Here is a 22,934-nt window from a genome sequence, read left to right as displayed (position 1 = left end):
ACATGGTACTGTGGGCCCCAAAACATCTTTAAAGTTTTATAATTTACAATGTAGACTTCTGTTGCTGTTACTACTCGGTGATATCACAGATGTAGTAATGATTTTGTTCAGCTTGCTGTCAGAAACCAAAAATATATATTTTTTAAAAACATAATTTTGCCCTTCATGACAACTGTGTGTCATGAAAAAAAATGTATTAACTTAAAATACTTCCCTAAAGATATAAACTGTAGTTTTAACAGCTGGCATATGGTTTTCTATCTAGTAGACAACGAATAAATAATTGTTACATAACGTTAGCTTTTGCTACGAGACCACATTCAACAATTTTTTGAATGTTTTTCAAAAAATGGTTTTGCTCAGGTCAAGTTGGCTAACAGATGACAAAAAGCCGCAGCTGTTTCTCTGATTTTACTGATTATACAAATTGTAATCTGTTACTGATAAAGGGTTAGTTCACCCAGATAGCAAAATTATGTAATTAATAACTCACCCTCATGTTGTTCCAAACCCGTAAGACCTCTGTTCATCTTCGGGACACAGTTTAAGATATTTTAGATTTAGTCCGAGAGCTCTCAGTCCCTCCATTGAAGCTGTGTGTACGGTATACTGTCCATGTCCAGAAAGGTAAGAAAAACATCATCAAAGTAGTCCATGTGACATCAGAGGGTCAGTTAGAATTTGTTGTAGCATCGAAAATACATTTTGGTCCAAAAATAGCAAAAACTACGACTTTATTCAGCATTGTCTTCTCTTCCGTGTCTGTTGTGAGAGAGAGTTCAAAACAAAGCTGCTGGATATCTGGTTCGCGAACGAATCATTTACATTACTCCAGGATATTGGTTTGTTTGAACTCAGAGGGAGTGTCAGCCACATTAAACAAGTTAACAGCTTAAGTCATTTGCGGATTAATGCGTATTGGAGACGTGAACCGTTTAAAACGATTCAGTTCGTTTTGGTGAACTGAATGATTCATTTGCGAACCAGATATCCAGACTACTTTGATTTGAACTCTCTCTCACAACAGACAAGGAAGAGAAGACAATGCTGAATAAAGTCGTCGTTTTTGCTATTTTTGGACCAAAATGTATTTTCGATGCTTCAAAATATTCTAACTGACCCTCTGATGTCACATTGACTACTTTGATGATGTTTTTCTTACCTTTCTGGACATGGACAGTATACCGTACACACAGCTGAAATGGAGGGACTGAGAGCTCTCGGACTAAATCTAAAATATCTTAAACTGTGTTCCAAAGATAAATGGAGGTCTCACGGGTTTGGAACAACATGAGGGTAAGTTATTTATTACATAATTTTGCTATCTGGGTGAACTAACCCTTCAAGTCAAAAATTTAGTTAGTAACGTAATCTATTCCATTGCACAATTTAGGACTATTACTTTAAATTACTTTTGACCTAAATAATTTTTCACATTGAAGTGCTTTAAACGTTACATTACATCAAGTTTTGCCAAACGGGTTTGTAAAGGAACTGCGGGGTTTGTGAGTTTAATGAAAAGCTAGTAATTAATTAAATCATAATGTAGAATTAAAATATACAATTTTAAAATAATATCAATAAAAATAAAGCATTTACTAAACACCATTTCATTTATGTCATGTGACCATTAATCAACATCAGAGAACCGAGAACATGCAGATACTTAATTTTAAAATATTTAATTTATGATATTTATTTAATCTCAGTGGCCATTAAAAAAACAGGACAAAAAGATCACAGTGCACAATGTCTTTTATATGTTTTATTTATACAAATATATTGCATATTTAATAATTTAAAATAAAATGTTTCATGACCAAATTTATAAAAATTGTCTTTTTTAAATTTTAGTAAGTACAGGTAAGAATAAGTATGTGGTTTCATTTTTACATAAATATATCTGTTACACTGAATGATGAAAGAAAACATTATTTTGTATGGTGGCCGAGACAGCGCAACACGCCGCAACTTAAGAAAACACATGCAAATTGAAAAAACAGCAGCAAGTGAAGAGAACATCTTCATCAGTTTGACAACACAAGTTGTCATCACAACACATGCATACAACGAAACACGCTGCAAATACTTCACAACACATATAAATTAAGAAACGCTGCAAATCCTCACAGCACAAACACATTAAGAAACAATTAATGAAGCATTGCAAATTTAATTTCATTAACCTTGAAATTATATTTGGTTGAGAATTTAGCCATCATAAGTAACATTTTACATTAAATCATGAAATTATTCAGCTTATTTAGGCTAATAATATCCAAAAGATAAAGGAATCATGGTTAAAAACACAATGAAAAAAAAACCTCACCTTTCAGTTTACTGCCACTGACCAGTAGCCACTGCACGATAAGCAAATCCAAGTCGGGTCCGACACTTTTTGAGGTCTCTTTGAAACATTTACATTGTGGTCAGTGCTATTTGCAGGGCGTTTCGTTATATGCATGTGTTGTGATGATTTGCAGCTCGTTTGGTTATATGCATGTGTTGTGATGATTTGCAGCATTTCTTTATATGGATGTGTTGTGAAAGATTTGCAGCGCATTTCGTTATATGCATGTGTTGTGATGACAACTTGTGTTGTCAAACTGATGAAGATGTTTTCTTCATTTGCTGATGTTTTTTCAATTTGCATGTGTTTTCTTAAGTTGCAGCGTGTTGAGCTGTCTCGGCCACCGTAATTTTGTCCATGTTTTGACATTTTATTATCACAAAAGTTATTTGAAACATTAAAACAGACATTTTACTTGCATTTAATATTTCTATATTTAATACACTAACTGAAAATCAAAAATAACATCATTTTGTTAGAAATAAATAACAAGCAAACATTGTATCATAATTAGGTTTACGAATCATACCATTAATCTGAATAACAGAGTTTATTACCACCAGAACAAGAGTTTTAAAAAGTGAGAATTCTCTCAAATGACTTTATTAATACCAAAAATCAAGAAAAATGATGCTTTTAGTGATTATTAGTCACTTTCAGTGTGTGGAAACTTAAAATCTACCTAAAATCTCATAATTCGTCCCACGGAATAAAATAAAGTCTATCGAGTTTGCAACAAACTGACGAGTTTTCAAAGACTGTCCCTTTAAGGCTTTTCTATGGAATGTTTACCTTTCTTTAGAGTACATGTGAACTGACTCCGCCCACTTAGAAAGCCTAATCCATTTTACACTGACTCCGCCTATTCAAGGACGACTAATCTATCCAGCCTTAATAGATCACACGCGCACGTGCAGATGCCACTCGGGTTCAGTGTTGCCAGATTGGGCGGCTTCCCGCCCAATTGGGCGGTTTTGAATTTGATTGTGCGGGTAAAAATTGTCTTGGGCGGGTGGACAAAATTTGGGCTGGTTTGGGGTCAGTTTGGTGGTTTTCAAAAATATAAATTGTATAGGCTAATTGGCTAACAAACAAGCTCAAGTGTGCATATATTGCATCCGAACAGTCATCATGTTGTTATAAACTGCAGTGCAGAGGTGCTGATGATGATGTGAACGTCGCGGTCGTACTTTTAGCCAATCACTAGTGATCTACAGACACACGTGATGATTCATGAGCAATAACGGATCTAATTCTAAATGTATGAACTGTATGAGTGATCATAATGCCTAAATATATGTTACATGGTAAAGAGTGGGAGAGTGTTTTAACACTCAAAACGTGAATTACACCTGTTGAGGGAAAGATGACAATAAAGATGACTCTAATATTACTACAACTCCTAAAAAAGAGCACAGTTAAATTATTTAATTTATAACATAATCTATTTATATCTAATCTATATCTAAACGATCTTGTCTTTTATCTTTTAAACAGTACAGATTGGTATCTTCTTAGTTTTGACTGTGCAAATGTAGGCTAATGTTCTACAATATGAACTTCACAAAAGACTAAAGCCCCTATTAGGGCGGTATTTCTCATGTGGACCGCTGTGAAATTAAATTTACATACCACCTCAGTGATAAACTCATGGATTCGGATGGCGATTATTATTGTTGTTGTTGTTGTTGTTAATTTTCATACAGTATTTATCAATGAATGACAACACAGTTTTGACTGTTATATGTGTGCATAAACAAGTGTGAAATACCCAATTACGTTGCTTTTTCCTATCACTTATATTGGACACTTATGCATTTAAATTCTGACTGTTGACATTGAAAATGATGCATATGTTTTTTCGAGGGTATCGGTAAATCAATTGTAAATCAATCAAATGTGTTGACGGTGACTGCTTGCATAACCTATTTTAATCATATTCGGTAATTGTCTTTAATGTATTTGCCACCATTTGATCCATGGGAAATTTATCTAACGTTATTATTTATTATTTCGTTTTAAGGAGTTAAAATGGCTCTTAACACCTTTGACTGACATGTTGTATCACATTATTTTGTTAGTTAAAGTTTTGGGCGTTTTTTTGTTGGAGTGGGCGGGTTTTTGTGAGCTTTTGGGCTGGAAATCGTCCATCCAATCTGGCAACACTGCTCAGGTTCACGAGTGAATCATTAACTGAGCTGTAGCAATGATCACAGCGGGCTGTTGTTTAATGCGTCTGTTTGCAGTCTGACTGGGTTTGAGCAGTGCAGATTCATTATGGCAGCTCTGCATGCGACAAAACAAGCTTTGAGAAGAGAAATCAAGGGTCGAGTGTCTGCAGTGAGTGATCAAGAGAAACTGAGAGTTGTCTCGCAGAAGGTAAATGTCACTGACCTGGCAGCGGAAGGGAACAAGCCTTCAGTGCCTTGTAATATGGGGCAGTATGATATCTGAGTTAAGAGGTTATCAGGGGAACGTTCTCGGAACCGACGGACTTTAGGGGAACGTTCTATTTACGTAAAGAAAACATTCCTGGAACATTAGAATGCCAGATTTTGTGAATGTTCTGGGAACCAAAATTCGTTAGCTGGGTACTTAGTTCAGTCACCTAAGAAACCCCGTCAAAATGTTATTTCGCTGTCTCAGGCTACAGTGATCATTTCTGAACCACTCAATACGTCGTGTTCATTATCACAGCAAATATGTCCAAATACATGAACTTTATTTATTATTTATAACAATTAAATACGTTATTCTAGAATTGTTTTCGTACAGTTTTAAATTCTCTACTCCCACATTTCGTTTTTAAGATTTTGGATATAAAAAAGCAGAATATACTCTAAACATTATTTGGAAGTGTTTTCGTGGCTTATTTTTCTATTTTGCCATTTCTGTATGATGACCATGGAAATATTTAGAGAGAATATATATATATATATATATATATATATATATATATATATATATATATATATATATATATATATATATGTATGTATGTATGTATGTATGTATGTATGTATGTATGCATGTATGTATATATACAACCCGAATTCCGGAAAAGTTGGGACGTTTTTTAAATTTTAATAAAATTTAAACTAAAGGAATTTCAAATCACATGAGCCAATATTTTATTCACAATAGAACATAGATAACGTAGCAAATGTTTAAACTGAGAAATTTTACACTTTTATCCACTTAATTAGCTCATTTAAAATTTAATGCCTGCTACAGGTCTCAAAAAAGTTGGCACGGGGGCAACAAATGGCTAAAAAAGCAAGCAGTTTTGAAAAGATTCAGCTGGGAGAACATCTAGTGATTAATTAAGTTAATTGATATCAGGTCTGTAACATGATTAGCTATAAAAGCTTTGTCTTAGAGAAGCAGAGTCTCTCAGAAGTAAAGATGGGCAGAGGCTCTCCAATCTGTGAAAGACTGCGTAAAAAAATTGTGGAAAACTTTAAAAACAATGTTCCTCAACGTCAAATTGCAAAGGCTTTGCAAATCTCATCATCTACAGTGCATAACATCATCAAAAGATTCAGAGAAACTGGAGAAATCTCTGTGCGTAAGGGACAAGGCCGGAGACCTTTATTGGATGCCCGTGGTCTTCGGGCTCTCAGACGACACTGCTTCACTCATCGGCATGATTGTGTCAATGACATTACTAAATGGGCCCAGGAATACTTTTAGAAACCACTGTCGGTAAACACAATCCGCCGTGCCATCAGCAGATGCCAACTAAAGCTCTATCATGCAAAAAGGAAGCCATATGTGAACATGGTCCAGAAGCGCCGTCGTGTCCTGTGGGCCAAGGCTCATTTAAAATGGACTATTTCAAAGTGGAATAGTGTTTTATGGTCAGACGAGTCCAAATTTGACATTCTTGTTGGAAATCACGGACGCCGTGTCCTCCGGGCTAAAGAGGAGGGAGACCTTCCAGCATGTTATCAGCGTTCAGTTCAAAAGCCAGCATCTCTGATGGTATGGGGGTGCATAAGTGCATACGGTATGGGCAGCTTGCATGTTTTGGAAGGCTCTGTGAATGCTGAAAGGTATATAAAGGTTTTAGAGCAACATGTGCTTCCCTCCAAACAACGTCTATTTCAGAGAAGGCCTTGTTTATTTCAGCAGGACAATGCAAAACCACATACTGCAGCTATAACAACAGCATGGCTTCATCGTAGAAGAGTCCGGGTGCTAACCTGGCCTGCCTGCAGTCCAGATCTTTCTCCTATAGAGAACATTTGGCGCATCATTAAACGAAAAATACGTCAAAGACGACCACGAACTCTTCAGCAGCTGGAAATCTATATAAGGCAAGAATGGGACCAAATTCCAACAGCAAAACTCCAGCAACTCATAGCCTCAATGCCCAGACGTCTTCAAACTGTTTTGAAAAGAAAAGGAGATGCTACACCATGGTAAACATGCCCCGTCCCAACTATTTTGAGACCTGTAGCAGAAATCAAAATTGAAATGAGCTCATTTTGTGCATAAAATTGTAAACTTTCTCAGTTTAAACATTTGCTATGTTATCTATGTTCTATTGTGAATAAAATATTGGCTCATGTGATTTGAAAGTCTTTTAGTTTTCATTTTATTAAAATTTAAAAAACGTCCCAACTTTTCCGGAATTCGGGTTGTATATATATATATGTGTGTGTAAATAATACATCAAAATAATGTATAAACAGTACAGCAATGAGTAAAAAAAATAATACAAACTAAATATCAAATATTACACATTATTATTATTGTCACCACTGACAGTATCAATTGTCTTTTTGTTACAAGAAACTGTATAGATGTCTCTTAAATTTAAGGATGGGTTGGCCCTGCATGGATATGCTCATGTTTATTAGTCCAAGGCATCTAAAAGATTGAAAACCCCTGCTTTAGAGGTTGAATGTTCAAACACTTAACCCCAAAATGGCAAAACTGTTAATCAATTGCAGGTGTGTGGAAAGTGCTTTGGTTACATTTTGACTCCTAGTCAGCTAAAAAATATAATATATTTGTTCCATCTTGGTGTCATTGTTTTGTTTTTTAGCAATTAAGTTGTGGGTTAATACAGACACGTAATGTAATTACATATCCTAGACTGTGCAATATACAACTAAGAATGGGTTAAACATTCTGGTTAAGCATGCTACAAGTAAAATTTCCTCCAGGACATTTTCAAGAGGGGGAAAGTCTGCTTCATTCCCAGATATTTCACCAAGAGCAGTCGAATGGACATGTTACGACTCATGGACACAGAAGAGGTGTAGACGCTGCCCCTCACGTCCTGGGACATCCGGCAGCTAGCAGACGAGGACAGCGACCGAGAGGAAGCCCTGACCTCAGGTGGATTTAAAACTCTGCTTTATTCTGATTGATTTTTGATTTGACATTTATTGCAGGTAATCTAAATAAAATACTGAAAAAATTGAAATACAGCTGATTGCTGCACATGTTGCTAGATAGTGCGTGTTGTCTAGTGTTAGATCATCAGCCTAATTCATAATTTAGGGGCTACTTGATTCATTAAAAAAAAGTGAATTCGCAAAATATGGCTCATCAAATGACAGAGGATGTGATTTAGAAATAAACGCCACAATGTTTAAGAAATTAAGAACCATAAATAATAGTATTGTAATTTTACATTTTTTGAGTTGTAAAATTACTATTATAATTATATTTTCCTTAAATGTGTACAGTTTATTTTTTCTTTAATTTATACAGTTAAATTACAAAAATATTTTTTATTAATAATAATAATAATAATAATAATAGCTATTATATTTATTTATAATCGCAACTTTTTTGACCAAATTGTGCAGATTAAATAACTTATTAAAAAAACAGTTGTACTGTAAAATAAAATTATTATTGTGATCACACTTTTCTTAAATACTAGATTTTTACAGTTAAGTATTACAAAATAATATTCTATAATATAATATTTTATAATATTTTAATAATTTATAATCCAACTTTGACTAAATAGTGCAGAATAACAGTTTAATGGATTTAACAGTTGAATATTATAATATTAATAATCATGATTTATTATTATTATTATTAATAATAATAATTATTATTTTTATTATTGTCATATTGATTTATAATCACAACTTTTTTGACCAAATTGTGCAGCCCAACAAACAAGCTTCAAAATGAGCTCATATTAGCAGAGCTGTTAGTTAATATTATTAAGAGTAATATTAGTATAATTATAATGTGAGGAAAGTGTTATGCAGCTATTAGGTGATGTGGAAAGGGGAATGTATTGTACCATTAGATGGTGCTCTCATCCCACAGTTACATTTGGCTTCATATTCTCTTAAAGTATATTCAGAATCAGTTATTAATGTTGTATATTGCATTGAACACAAGCCTTTGCTGGATCTTTAGAAGAAACAGACTAAAGATTGCAGCGCCACCTAGTTTTACTGTAATCATAAGATTCTCTCTAAATGTGTGACTTGGAGCCATGCATTTATCATGAAATACAGTTAGAAATACATTGTACTTCTAGAATGTATGCATTAAATTAGTGCAGAATATTATGGAAATTTACAGTTATGCAAGACTTGATTTTATCCATCAGAAATTCATTGGATGGTGATTGAAAAGTGGGTGTTAACAGAAGCAAGACGAGGTTGAAGGTGGTTTATGCATCTCATTGCAATGATATTTACCAATAAATCATGCACAATAAGACCAGAAATGTGTATTCAGAAAATAAATGCATTAGCATGGGGGTTTTCGCTATCATTTCTTAATTATTTTGTAATTTAGTAGTGTTTATTGTCAAACTCATGCAGTATATTTTGTTATACTGCCCGAGTCATGAACTTACCATCATATTTAATATATTCATAAGTGAGTTATGACTCATAAATCATGCCATTGCATGCATACAGATAGTATTTATGGGTTTTGTGACTGTAGGGGGTTTATGGGTATCAAAGATGTGCTTTTCATCTAATCATCCTAATTTATCATCTATACAGTTTGCTTCATCTCTATAATTTATCATCAGGCTAATTATAGCTTAAGTAAATTGTACATGCTAGCAGAATGGCTTGTTTTCTAACGCAAGTAAGAAAGAGATCACCCGTGTGGTGGAGAATATAAAATAGGCAGGTGTTACAGGACGGCAGACCCCTGTGGAGTAAGTAATAACTCAGAGATTAACATCTGTGTATTTAGGCTGCAGATTTGATGGGGTGTTTGTGTATATGTGCATTAAAGAGAGAAGAGGAGATGAAATACACAAGCATTCAGGAGAAATGGGGGCTGATATGTGAAGCTCACATGAGGAGGGTGTAATCGCGCTCAACTGTCCCGGTGTGAGAGAGAGGAAAGTGGGTGTATTTTTTTATTTTTTATTTTTTTTGCATTTTGTTCCTGTGGATGTGTAGTGAAACCGTCGCCTTGAGCTCAGGACGTCCTGTTGCCTTTCTCTCGCCTGTAGAGGTGTTTGCCTTTAAAGTCTACATGAAATAAGCTTATTTGCTTTCTACATACAGATTTCTGGTCCTATTGTGGACGATTCAGTGCATGCAGATTTAAAATCTTTCATTAATATGCAACAACCTCTTTCACCTCTGAAACAACATTCCTGTATAAGATAGTGTTAGTTTAGCATTGTGCATGTACTCTTAGTTTTTTTTTACTGTTTTGTATTAGATTGTCTTTTTTTCACTTTAATGTTTCTTAAGTTTAAGTAATGTTTGTTTTGTCACTTTTATAATTTTTGTCTATATATATATCATTTACTAATTTTATTTATTAGTTTTAGGTTTTTGTGGTATAAAATAGTGTTATTTTAGTATCATTGATTAATTATACATATTATTATAGTGTTTGTTCACTTAAATTTTGTTTGTTAATTTATGTATTTTTTTTTTTCATTTTGGTTAATGTTTTGAAATAGAATTTATTTTATATTTTCTGCTTTCACTTTAATTTTAGTTAAACATTTTTTAGCTAAAATTTAGTTTTTGTCATTTTCATTATTATTTTTATTCATTGCTATAACCTATTTGTCTATTTAGAATTTTTATTAGCTTTATTTTAATTTTTTTAATACATGTTATTTCTTTTATTATGTTATAGGTTTAGTAATTTTAGTTTGTATAGCTTTAGAAACTAGCTGAAATCAAATGTTATCACAGTTATATTTTATTTAAATATTGTTGTAGTTTTATTTAATGAGTATAATCCTCATTTAATGCTTTTATAATAGCCATTTAGATATTGTTTTAGGGTAATATTATGGTAATTTTAGGTAGATATTATGATTAAACCAGTCAAATGGAAATTGACTTGTTCAATGTTGTTAAATGAAATCGAGCCACGATGAAAAGGACAGGTGTGTGAGTGTGTTTGAAGGAGGTACAAGCATTGAATCTGTGTGCTGGACAATCTTTGCATGCTTGTATTGGCTGTACATCACTGTGACACTAAGTGCTAACAGGACTGAATGGTTTGAATCCGGCGGATTGAACTTCATTGCCTATCTGTTGGTGTGTCTGATTGAGCAATAACACTCCATTCCTCACCGTCTTCCCCTTAAGGTCAAACCATGCTACTTGTAAATCAGCAAGTTTTTATACGATTCCAACAAACATTTGGACTTAATGAAGTGTGCCGTCTGGTTGGAATGGCTCTCATATTTCCGGCTGTAGTATGAAAAGCATCACATAGACGCAGCTGTTCGTAGTGTATATGCCTAACCATACATGAAATGAGTCTCTCACAATTACAGCTGTTTTAGTGAATTAAAAATGTGTGTATCGGTTTGTTTGTTTAAATCTGTTTTTACTGATTGTTTGATTGATTGAAAATACCATTGTATGCTGCATTTATTTGATCAAAAATACTGTAGAAACAGTAATATTGTGAAATACTATTACAATATTATTACTATTATTATTACAAAATAGCTGCTTTGTGTGAATATTGTAAAATGTAATTCATTGCTTTGATCAAAGCTGAATTTTTGGCCAGCATTACTCCAGTCTTCATTTATTATTATAAATGTTGAAAATAGTGCCTCATAGTTTTGTAGAAACAGTGACATATATATATTATTATATATTAATATAAATAAATGTTTTTTTTAAATAAATGCTGTTCATTTGATCTTTTTTAAATCAAAGAATCCTGAAAAAAAAAAAAAATATGTGTGTGTGTGTGTTTGTGTGTTTTTTTAATGTATCTATGTCTTTACTGTCACTTGACATTTTTAAGCATCCTTGCTGAATAAGTGTTAATTATTTTTAAAAGATAATATATACACTACCGTTGACTTGTAATGTTTCTAAAAGAAGTCTCCTTCTGCTCATCAAGGCTGCATTTATTTGATCAAAAATACAGAGAAAGAAAAAAAAACGTAATCTTGCAAAAAGTCATTACAATATAAAATAATGGTTTCTATTTAATATCCTTTAAAATATAATTTATTTCTGTGATGCAAAGCTGAATTTCCATCAGCCATTACTCCAGTATAAAGTGTCACATGATTCTTCAGAAATCATTCTAATATGCTGATTTATTATTAGAATTATTCATGTTGGCAACAGTGCTGCCAAATATTTTTTGGGAAACTGCGATACTTTTTTCAGGATTCTTCGATGAATATAACGTTAAAAAAAACTGCATTTATTCAAAATATAAATCTTTTCTAACAATATAAATCTTTGCTATCACTTATCAATTTAACATCCTTGTTGAATAAAAGTTTAAATTTCTTTAAAAAAAAAAAGATCGATTGAAAAATTACTGACCCCAAACTTTTGAACTGTTGTGTATTTTTTCAGAAAAGATTTATAATTTAAATAAATACTCTTCTTTTTAACTTTTTATTCAAACAATCCTGAAAAAAAAGTATGACCGGTTCCCAAAAAATATGAAGCTGTTTCCAGCACTGATAATAAATCATCATATCAGAATGATTTCTGAAGGATCATGTGACACTGAAGACTGGAGTAAAGATGCTTTAAAAAACATTTAAAAACTAATTCTGATCCCAAACCTTTAAACGGTAGTGCATACATATAAATAATTTATAAAGTCTAATAAATGACAGCAGAAATCTCCATCTGTCTCCTTTTTTTCCCACATTTTAGAAGTATTATATGATGGAGGCTTTGTCACTGAAAAAAAATTATTTAAACAGTCATAAAAGTTTGCTCTTCATATACAGTAACCAAAATAAATCTGTGGAATCCCCATCAGCACAATCCTGTGTTTCTTCAAATCCTTTTTACTTCAGCTTTTATACTAGACAAATATGAACTGGGATTGGGAGATAAATAGATGAGATGGAAAAAAAGATACTTTTGTTTTTGTTTTTTATCCTGCAAAGGACTGATGCACTTTCAGACTGAACCCTTGAGCAATTTTGGGGACAAAACACTGATTTGAGATCTTGGATGTTCCCAGATGTTGCTAAGATTCAGCCTGAAGGCCTGAGAAAGACGTTCTCAGAACTGATGAAAGTTAAATATCTGTGATTGCTTGAGTAGGACTCTAAATATAAGTAGTCTCGTTTATATTAGAGATGGTCGGACTGGTTCAGACTCATTAATAAGAAAACATTAAATGGGTCATCTGATGCGATTTCAATGTTTCCTTTCTCTTTGGAGTGTCACAAGCTCTTGGTGCATGAAGAAAATCTGTAAAGTTGCAAAGACTAAAGTCTCAAAACCAAAGAGATATTCTTTATCAAAGTTAAGACTCATCCACACCCTCCTAAAACAGCTCGTTTAAACACACCCCCACATGTCTACATCACTGCGTGGGAAGATTTGCATAATGCCACCCAAATGTTCATACAAAGAAAAAACGACTACCTTTTATTCTCATTGTAGTATTGTTGTTTCCGCCGCCATGTCGTATAGATGTTGTGTGTTTCGTTGAGAAAGCAAAACCAGTTTGTTTGGCCTTCCTAAAGAGGACGCGACTAGAAATCATGTTTATATCATGTTTAGAATGGGTTTTATGTTTATGTCTCGTCGCTCCGGTCAGACCAGGCATCACAATAGGTTAAGGAGTGTAACATTTCAGTCACATGCTTGAGGTATTCGGCCAATCACAATGCACTGGATAAATGGCCAATCAGAGCACACCTCGCTTTTCAGACCGATGAGCTTTGTAAAAATCAATGAGTTTCAGAAACCGGGGCATGGAAAAGAAACGATAATGTACCGTATGTGGAAAATAATGTGTTTTTTGAACCTTAGACCGCATAAACCCATTTCATTACACCAAATACACCAAATAATGTTCTTTTTAGCAACATCATATGACCCCTTTAACACTTTTGAAGTACATACTGTAACCTTAGAAGCTCTGAGAATGTGCTGTCATCTTACCATCTGCTTTTTTATTTAAAGCGACACGATTTCCCAACACAGTCCCGTCATGTTAAAAAATGTTTATGTAATACTCCTGTTCTGATGCATTATTAATGAATGTTGAAGACAGGCTTATTAGAACAGAGCTGACAGTGAAATATTGAACAAGCCGTGCAGGGATAGGATGTGATTGTGAGATGTTTGCATCCATGATATCAACGTTTAATGGTTTTGCTTGTGTTTCAAATTCAGACTAGTTACAGATTTCACGTAAACCAATAAATCAGACTCTCTGGCCACTGTCATTTATAGTTTGTCTTCAAAATCGGCACATTTGTAAGGCCTTTAAATGCAGTGGACCTCATTTGTGAATGTAAACGGAATGTAAATCTGAAATGCAATTTAAATGCAAATACATTTACAGAAATGAAAAAAAAAATTGTTTTCATGAACAAGGCCCATCAGGCTCATTAGAAATGTAGAGTGTTTGCTGGCTACAACAGCAGAATATAAATCTGTGTTTGTAAATGATCGCATTATACTAAATGTAACAATTTATGTAAAAATGAACAAGTTAATGCAGAAATTTGTTCTACTCATGTCTTATGAGGCTCATTGTGTGAATTAATGTGTAGTTTTTATCACAAGCAGCAAGTAAATTCATTAATACATAATTTGCTGAATGCAGTTCAGTGTGATCGTTTACATACTAATAGATTTCTGAAATTTCAACAGTTTGCGCACACATGGGTTTATAACTGGATCCACATAAATCTATTCGTGAGTGAACCATTTCACTGAACTTGAGGGTGTCTTGTCAATTACCCTCTTTATGTTACCTTTTATAAGTTGTATTCTGTTCAATGTTTGGTTGTCTGGTCTCATCGATGTGTACGTGCGTTTCTGCCTTCACCTTTTGGATTACCCCATGTGGATTATTAAAGACTTTGTATCATCCTCTGCCTCGTTTACGTGCTTCTCTCAAGTTTGATAGCTATGCTTCCTCTAAGAAATCACATTTTGAAAAACAATTTGTTCAGCATTTAAAATAATATTAGTTTAAACATACTTCTGCAGTGTATTTACTGCCACGTTCTTGTGTTAATCAGCTAACCTTCAAGCCTATTGTGCAATACTTCTAATTAGCCACTAATTTGCTAGTTGTCATTTCTTTACATGTCTACAACTATCATCTGAAAGAAGTTACTGGAATTCAAAAATAGACATGCGTTGATTATAATAACAGTCAATTAAGAAGCATGCATGGTGCATCTTTTCCATTATAAATAGCTAGAATATATTTGCAAACGAACAGAGAAATATTTAAAAATGTGGATGAAGTATGTTCTTTTATAAACCTCATGTATCTTTTTAAGCACACATGCAGATGCTCTTTGCTTATAGCTCTTAAATGACCGTCTGAATTGCTTAAAATCCACTCAGCGGTTTCATTTTGGGGCATGTTTGGCTTCCCTGCACGTTTCTTGGTTCTTAAGACCTGGAAATTCACGGTATTGTGCATAATGGTGTAATTTGAGCTCCAAAAGCAAATCTGCATAGTCCGCATAATCCGCATAATTAATGTCTTTCCTTTCTAATTTTGTTACAGGAGCACAAGATCTTATCCTCATGCCTGGTTTGGGATTTGATAAGAAGGGGAATCGGCTTGGCAGAGGAAAAGGTTTCTATGACACGTATTTGGAGCGCTGTATGACTCACCCGAAGGGAAAGCCGTACACCATCGCCTTGGCTTTTAAAGAGCAGCTGTGTACTGAAGTCCCAGTGGGTGAACATGATATTCTTATTGATGAGGTCCTCAATGAAGATGAGGAAAGGACTGGACCAGTCAGACAAATGATTCTAGCGACATTGATCTAGTTTCTAAATGAAATGCATTAAATCTGCTTGGATGGAATCCATATTCTCATCTCAAACAATGTCTGGGCACTCCTTTCAGAGAAGAGTTTTTGTATCAGCATAAGAATCACCAAACACTCACTACAAAAAGGCTAAATATTGTATGCAGTCTATCCTGACTTTAAAGGAACAGTTCACTCAAACATGAAAATGTTGTCTTTATTTTGTCACTCGTGTCATTTTAAATCTGTATGCCATTATATTACGTTTGGTTTTTGAAATCTTTCAAACTCAAACTAGTAGCCTATTATTACTATTTTAGTTTTGATGGAAGGTAAGATTACAAGTAAAAGTTAATTTCAGTCTATTCCTCGGTCAGGCATCAGAAGACTATACTGACTTCTTGTATGGTACTTTATATTGTTTTGTCTTTTTTTATTTATTTATTTATTTTATCTGTGTTCCACAGAAACATGACGGCATACAAGATGTAAACTACATGAGGGTGAATAAATAAATGACAGAATTTGCAATTTTGGTAAACGATTTGGTAAAATGATCTTCTGTACCTGATTCTTACTTGATTTACTTTGTATCATGTTTATTAAATTATTTTATAGGCCTATCCTCAAATTTAAATGCTATTATTCCCTTTATTAATATATGTGTATGTGCAAACAAATGTGCTTTCTAAATGTATACCTTTATAATATATTTTTCTTCATCAAAGACAGTAAATCGATGACAGTAAAGACATTGTTTTTAAAGATCTCCATTTCAAATAAATGCTGTTCTTTGGAACTTTCTCTTCATCATAAAATCCTGGAGGGAAAAGTATCAATGTTTTCACAAAAATATTAAGTAGCACAATTGTTTTCAACATTGTTATCATACGGTCCATTGACTATCCTGCTTTAAAGGTATTGACAACTGACATCTGACCATTAATAACTGAAAAAGCAACTGCATTGCATTACTGTATACTAGACTCTTTTAAAAAGTCTTTGTTCTATTCTCATTTGCATTTGGATAAAATTAATTAGAAATGGTCACATCTGTCACAGGCTCTGCCACAATGACTCTATCTGCCTCCTGCTTTCTCCATATATCTCTGTGTTGACCTAATTGCAGCGAACTTCTCTGAGATGATCTCTTATCTTGTCCTGAAATACATTTCACGCCCCCCCCAGGTTTAAAACAACATGAGAGAGTAAATAAATGGCATAATTTCTTAGTTAAGAATGCTATAATTTAGTTTGGTGTATTTTTGCTACTTTTAAGACCCCCACAGTTAACTAATTGGATTTCACTGTCGTTAATACCGTATCTCTCTGTCGTAATTACTCCAAAAATCTTAAAAACTGCTTGCACCACTCACATTTAAATAACATTTCAAATCAGCATCGAAATCTGACATGAACTTCCCCATGAATGTTGTTTCTTATGTAACAAATAGCGCTAAAGAAGTTTCTAACATTATCTGCATTAACAATGACATTAGCAACTGGCGATTGGTTATGTACAAGGCAGTACTTATTCTGCCTTATTACGCATGGCACCTTCTTACATTTATAATAATAAAATAAACTCATCTTGGTAAAGTACTTTTAAAAGTAATGCATTACAATATTGCGTTACTCCCTAAAAGAGTAAGCAATTGAATTACTTTTATGGTACTTTTGCCTTTTTCACATCTGGGCTGGACTTGCTTGTTTGTTTTCAATATAAAAAGTTCTACTTTTGACAAACGTAATAACCCTTTCGAACCAAAACTTTAAGGGACACTCCACCCCAAAATGAAAACTGTCTCAATCACTTACCCCAATGTCGTTCCAAACCCATAAAGCTTTGTTCATCTTCAGAACACAATTTAAGAGATTTTGGATGAAAACAGGGAGGCTTGTGACTGTCCCCAGGGTTTCCCCTACCATTATATAGGGGGGGCGCCCCGCCCCCCTAACGGCTCGCCCCGCCCCCCTTGAAGGTCAAGTAAATTTGATTTGATTTTCTTTATAGCGCCAGATTACAATTTATTTTATTAAACAAACTAAATAGCCCTTAAGTAATATGTTATTTATCTTATTTCCACGATGGTAGGCCTATGTCTTTTCTGTCTGTTTTTGCGCGTTTACAGTTATCCGAGTTAGTTCGCACGCGCGCTCACTCACACACGCGCGCTCACTCACACACAAACAAACAAACAAACACTTGCGTCACATACAGATGAGCACTAGCGGACAGCGCGGCGGGAAATATGTCGCGTCAGCCAGATTTAAACCAGACAAAAATATTTGCGTTTTTTAAAGATGGCAACACTCGCTCTACTGCGAGTAGCAGTCCAAGTCTAAGTGCTGCGCATCCTGCTGCCCCTGACAATCATCAAAAGTCCAGTCATCATCACCGGATGACAGGTTTTGACCCAGCTTGGCTGTCAGAGGGGAAATACTCCCCTTGGCTGTACAAGACTGATCTTGGTAAGTAACTAACTAAATACATACATATAAATGTGACAGCAGGGTTCTCATCTAACACATGACTTGCCAATTAACTTATTCATAATATATTGTGGTAATACATGATGGGTAACTGAAACCTGTAATTTCATTAACAATAAAATGTATATTAATGAATTACATGCCGCTTGCTATTTACATTTGTGTGTTTAAAATGTTTTTAGTCAGGACATTGTAAATCTGCTGATTAAATAAGACAAGAGATATTTAATACGCTTTGCAGGCCGCTCTGTGTTGTAATGTATGGGAATGTCCTGCGCACGTGATGACGTTCAGAACAGCGCGCGTTCACAGCAGTGCTGCGTCTGACAGGATTATTCTCTCCAATATGCTGCATCATAGAAAAGAAAACTTCTAAAAAAAAAGCCCAGTTAAAATCTGTTTATCATATAAATGTATTAACTAACATTATTACATGGCTTGGTTGAATTCCAATATAGAATGCGGTCTGTTATTTCTTGATAACAGACCGCTGCGAAGTATAACACACCGTTGCCATGAAAAACAGAGCGTTGCTATGGACACGGAACGGACTATTTTCTTTAGCGGAAGCAATACAATCATTTTTAAATCAATAAACTCCTTTTTAAATCAATCATTTGTGTCAAATTATTTTTTTATTTTGTAGGTGGCCATGTAATAAGGGGGATAATGTACTGTATAGCGAGGCGGTTGTTATAGAGATGTCGGGGTTGTTATTTGCTATAACAGCTGCGTTGCTATACATATCCCTTACTTAACGAACAATGAATGAGTATTTATAAATCTTTTTTTAGTTGTTAGTTAAAAAATAAAACTATTTAAGCTCTGGTCCATTAATATTTACAAATACTTCTATAAATTTAACAAAGGTTATTTGCAAAAGTCAATTTTAAAAATATTTAAATACGTTTAATTTATTTTTTTTAAAGAGATATCTTATGTTACCATTTTTTAACGTTTACGAAGCTACGCTCCCAGACAACCAATTTATGAGATAGATAGATAGATAGATAGATAGATAGATAGATAGATAGATAGATAGATAGATAGATAGATAGATAGATAGCACATAAAGAATGAAAATGAAATTATTTCTTTTTGGTTTTAGGAATGTTCTGTCGAATATGTAGACAGCATAAACAAGCGGTTGTGAGAGGAAACCAGACCCGGCCATTTATAGAGTCTCCCTGCCAGTCCTACAGAAAGGACAAACTTGACAAACATATGGCATCTGAGCATCACAGAACAGCCTGTCAGCGCCAGTCAAGTTTGATAGCAGGTAATTTTATTTTATTATGATTCGATCAATAATATGTTTGATTCTTTATTACAAATGATGCATATAATTTCAGGCAACACTGTCCTTGCATCATTTGAGCCCACAGTTGTCCTGGAACATGAAGCTGTGGTGGGGGCATTCAAGTGCTTGTACTGGCTAATAAAGCATGAAATAGCCCACCACACCAACTATCCAGCCTTGCTGCAACTAGCTAATCTGTTGGGCTGCACCTATTTTGACAAGCTCAATGTAAGTTTCTTTTGTAAATGTTTACCATATTTCTTATTTGTCTTATGTGATCCCTATATGGACAAGTAATTGGACGTTTCTTACATAAAATTAGTTAAAGAATTCATACTCCATTTACTTGTCAAACATCTTTTCACTTTTTTAGATTGGCAAAAGCACCAACTATAGATCACACAGAATAATTGATGAAATGCTTGAAATTCTGGCAAATGTCATTGAAAAGCCAATATTGAGAGATATTTCTCAGTCACGAGCCATAGGCTTGGAGATTGATGAGACCACAGATGCATCTGTGTGCAGACAGCTTGACATTCATGTGAGGTAGATCTACTCAAAGTGTAACAACATTTCATTGACCAATAAAATTTAAATAACAGATCATTGAAAAGTAAAAAATGTATAATTTTTTACATATAGATACTTGGACAATGCGGGTAAGGTCTTCTGCCAATTCCTGGATCTGATTTGCCTTACTGACGGGAAAGCAGATTCAATAGTGGCAGCACTAAAAAATATTGTTCACACGAAGGGCATACCGACACACCTAATCTTTGGCCTTGGAACCGATGGTGCTGCTGTAATGACAGGTGTCACCTTCTTTTTATAAATAATTAAACTGTTTTCAATATTTTGTTCCTTGTTAAATTAATAAACAATAATAATAAATAAAATGGAGTAGCAAAACAGTTATCAGAGGAATGGCCACAGCTCCTAAGTGTCCACTGTGCTGCACATAGGCTAGCTCTAGCCTGTAAGGATGCATCTGAAGAGGTGCCTTACATGGCTACATTTAGAGACCATTTGGAACAGTTACACCTGTACTTCAGAAACAGTGCAAACCGCTCTGCTTCTCTGAAAGCCGCTGCAGAGATTCTCGGTGTGTGTGAGCTGAAAGTGAAGGTAAATAAGTTATGCCTAAAAGAAAATGACATATGAATACTTTACTTGCATTTATATTCATTTTTTAAACTGTTTTTTTTTTCTGTCATTGACTAGCAAGTAAAGGACACACGGTGGCTCTCCCAACATGAAGCAGTAAAAAACCTCCTAAGGAACATAACTGCTGTACTGGGTGCCTTGGCAGACGAAGTAGAGACCCGCAAATGTCCTACTGCTAAGGGACTTTATTCATTCCTTGCCACCTATCGCTTCATTGCCGCCCTTCATCTGCAAGCTGATGTGCTCCCTCACCTGGCACGCCTCTCTAAGCTCTTTCAAAAGGAGGATGTCATGTTCCTGGCAATCAAAGAGCAGGTAATTTAAATAACTCAGCTCAATGTTTTATCTTATTTATTTATTTTTATTTATAGGGTACCACAATTATTCTTTATGCTTAAGTCAATATGCTTATTTTTTCCAGGTACCAGTCACCCTGGCCTTAATAAAGGGCATAAAAGATTCTGGTGGTCATCAACCTGGCTCACACCTGAGTAAGTTGACCCAAAATTTGGAAGACCCTTCAGGACTGGGTGCATTCTGCATCTCTGCTGAACAGGAAAGAGGGAGAAGAGGGGGTAATGCAGGAGACAGACAGCAGTACTGGCAACGATTTCAATCACAGGTTATGATTATGTGGCTTTTGTCTGACTTTATTGATCTAAATTAAATATAGCTGCTGCACAGTTTTATTTATCCTAATAGTTTTCTAACATGTTTCATGTGTTTGATTAGGTGATGGATCCATATTTGGATGGCCTCATTGCCCATCTCGAGAGACGTTTCTGTGAGGTTGGAGTTGTGGCTGCATTTGGAATACTCGGTCCACAAGCAGCTACACTCCCTGATGACACTGCACACACAAAACTGAGGATACTGGTAGAGAAGTTTTGTTCCTGTGTCGATTTTGGAACAGTCCTTGAAGAATGGGCTTCTTTCAAGGAGCAAGTGGTCTCAGGTCCACTTAAGGTAACTTACAAATGTGACATTTTTACATGACATTATCTTGAACACTACACTGTGTTACTGATGTCATTTTGAACCTTTTTTTAGAACAAGACACAGCTGGCAATATTGTCTGAACTGTCTTCAAAATATGAGGAGTTTGGTGCCCTGTACCCAACAATGAGCCTGCTGGCTTCTATTGCTCTGACGGTCCCAGTCAGTAGTGTAAACTGTGAAAGGGACTTTTCAACCATGAACAGGGTAATACAAACTTTTCACAATAGGATTTGCTGCTTTTAGCTATATGTTAAGCTATCACATTTAACAGTTAATGCATTTGCAGGTCAAGACAAACATCCGCAATAGGCTGCAAGGAGACCATCTTGCAGCATGCATGCGGATCTCAATAAATGGGCCAGACATTTCTGACTTCCCATATCAAGAGGCTCTGGAAATGTTCTTCCAGAAGCCCAGAAAGATACACTGCAGTGACAAAAGCTGCACACTTTGTGGATAAATTACATAAAAATAAATCTTCCAATTTTTAGTTTAATGTAATTCAAATAATTGTTCAGTTAATATATTCACTGCTGCCATTAAAAGAAACAAATGAACACCATGATTCCTTTAAGTGTTTGATTTCCAACCCCCCCCCCCCCCCCCGCTCCCCGCTCCCCCCCCCCCAAAGCTGTAAACCTAGGGGAAACACTGGTCCCATAGACTGCCAAGTAACTTACACTGTCAAGGTCCAAAAAAGTATAAAAAGCATTGTCAGAATAGTCCATCTGCCATCAGTGGTTCAACCGTAACGTAAAGAAGTGACAAGAATACTTGACGAGAGTACGCAAATTTATCTCCTCTGTGTCTCTCTGCATCACCGTAGCACCATTTTGGAGAATAAGAGCTGAACGCAAGAGTACGCTCTTCTGTGTCAGCCGCAAGGATGTGTTTTCTACGTGTATTTATGCTTTGATTTGAAAGAAAACAGCACATCCTTGTGTCGCGACTGTTACAGAAGAGCGTAAGCTGTCTGCGTTCAGCTCATATTCTCCAAACTGATGTGGAGAGATACAGAGGAGACGAATTGTTGAATGCAAATATGCAGTTGCATTAAGTTTATCAGGATACAATTTTTCCTTGTGGCATTTCATTCATTATAAAGCTACATTTTGATTGTACTTCTATGAACATATATTCAGGAGACTTATGCCTCTAAGCCCTGAGACGGAGAATCAGGTGAAAAGCAAACACACCCAGACCTCTACTGAGGGAAGATGAGAAGAATTGCTAGGAGACAACACAGTAATGTAGACAAGCTCTTCTTAGTCTAATCAAAACAGTAAAATCAGACGCAGCAGTAAAGAACAAAACACAAGATAAATGCAGTTCCACAGAGCAGTTCGGCATGACGACTACAGGAACAAGTGTTATTGTGCCTGATTTGGTCCTTTTCAGATGATGACAGAGGC

The 22,934-nt window shown here is 34.9% G+C and overlaps 1 pseudogene; it reads left to right on the top strand.

Annotated features, from left to right (window-relative positions):
* Positions 1-4,793: 4,793 nt before the first annotated feature.
* LOC132096109 (5-formyltetrahydrofolate cyclo-ligase-like) lies at positions 4,794-16,134 on the top strand (annotated as a pseudogene).
* The last annotated feature ends 6,800 nt before the right edge of the window (positions 16,135-22,934 follow it).

The sequence above is a fragment of the Carassius carassius genome, chromosome 2 (genome assembly GCF_963082965.1).
Source record: "Carassius carassius chromosome 2, fCarCar2.1, whole genome shotgun sequence".
In the NCBI taxonomy this organism is placed as follows: Eukaryota; Metazoa; Chordata; class Actinopteri; order Cypriniformes; family Cyprinidae; genus Carassius; species Carassius carassius.
The sequence above is the reverse complement of the archived record's forward strand: the minus strand, read 5'-3'. Positions and strand labels throughout refer to the sequence as shown.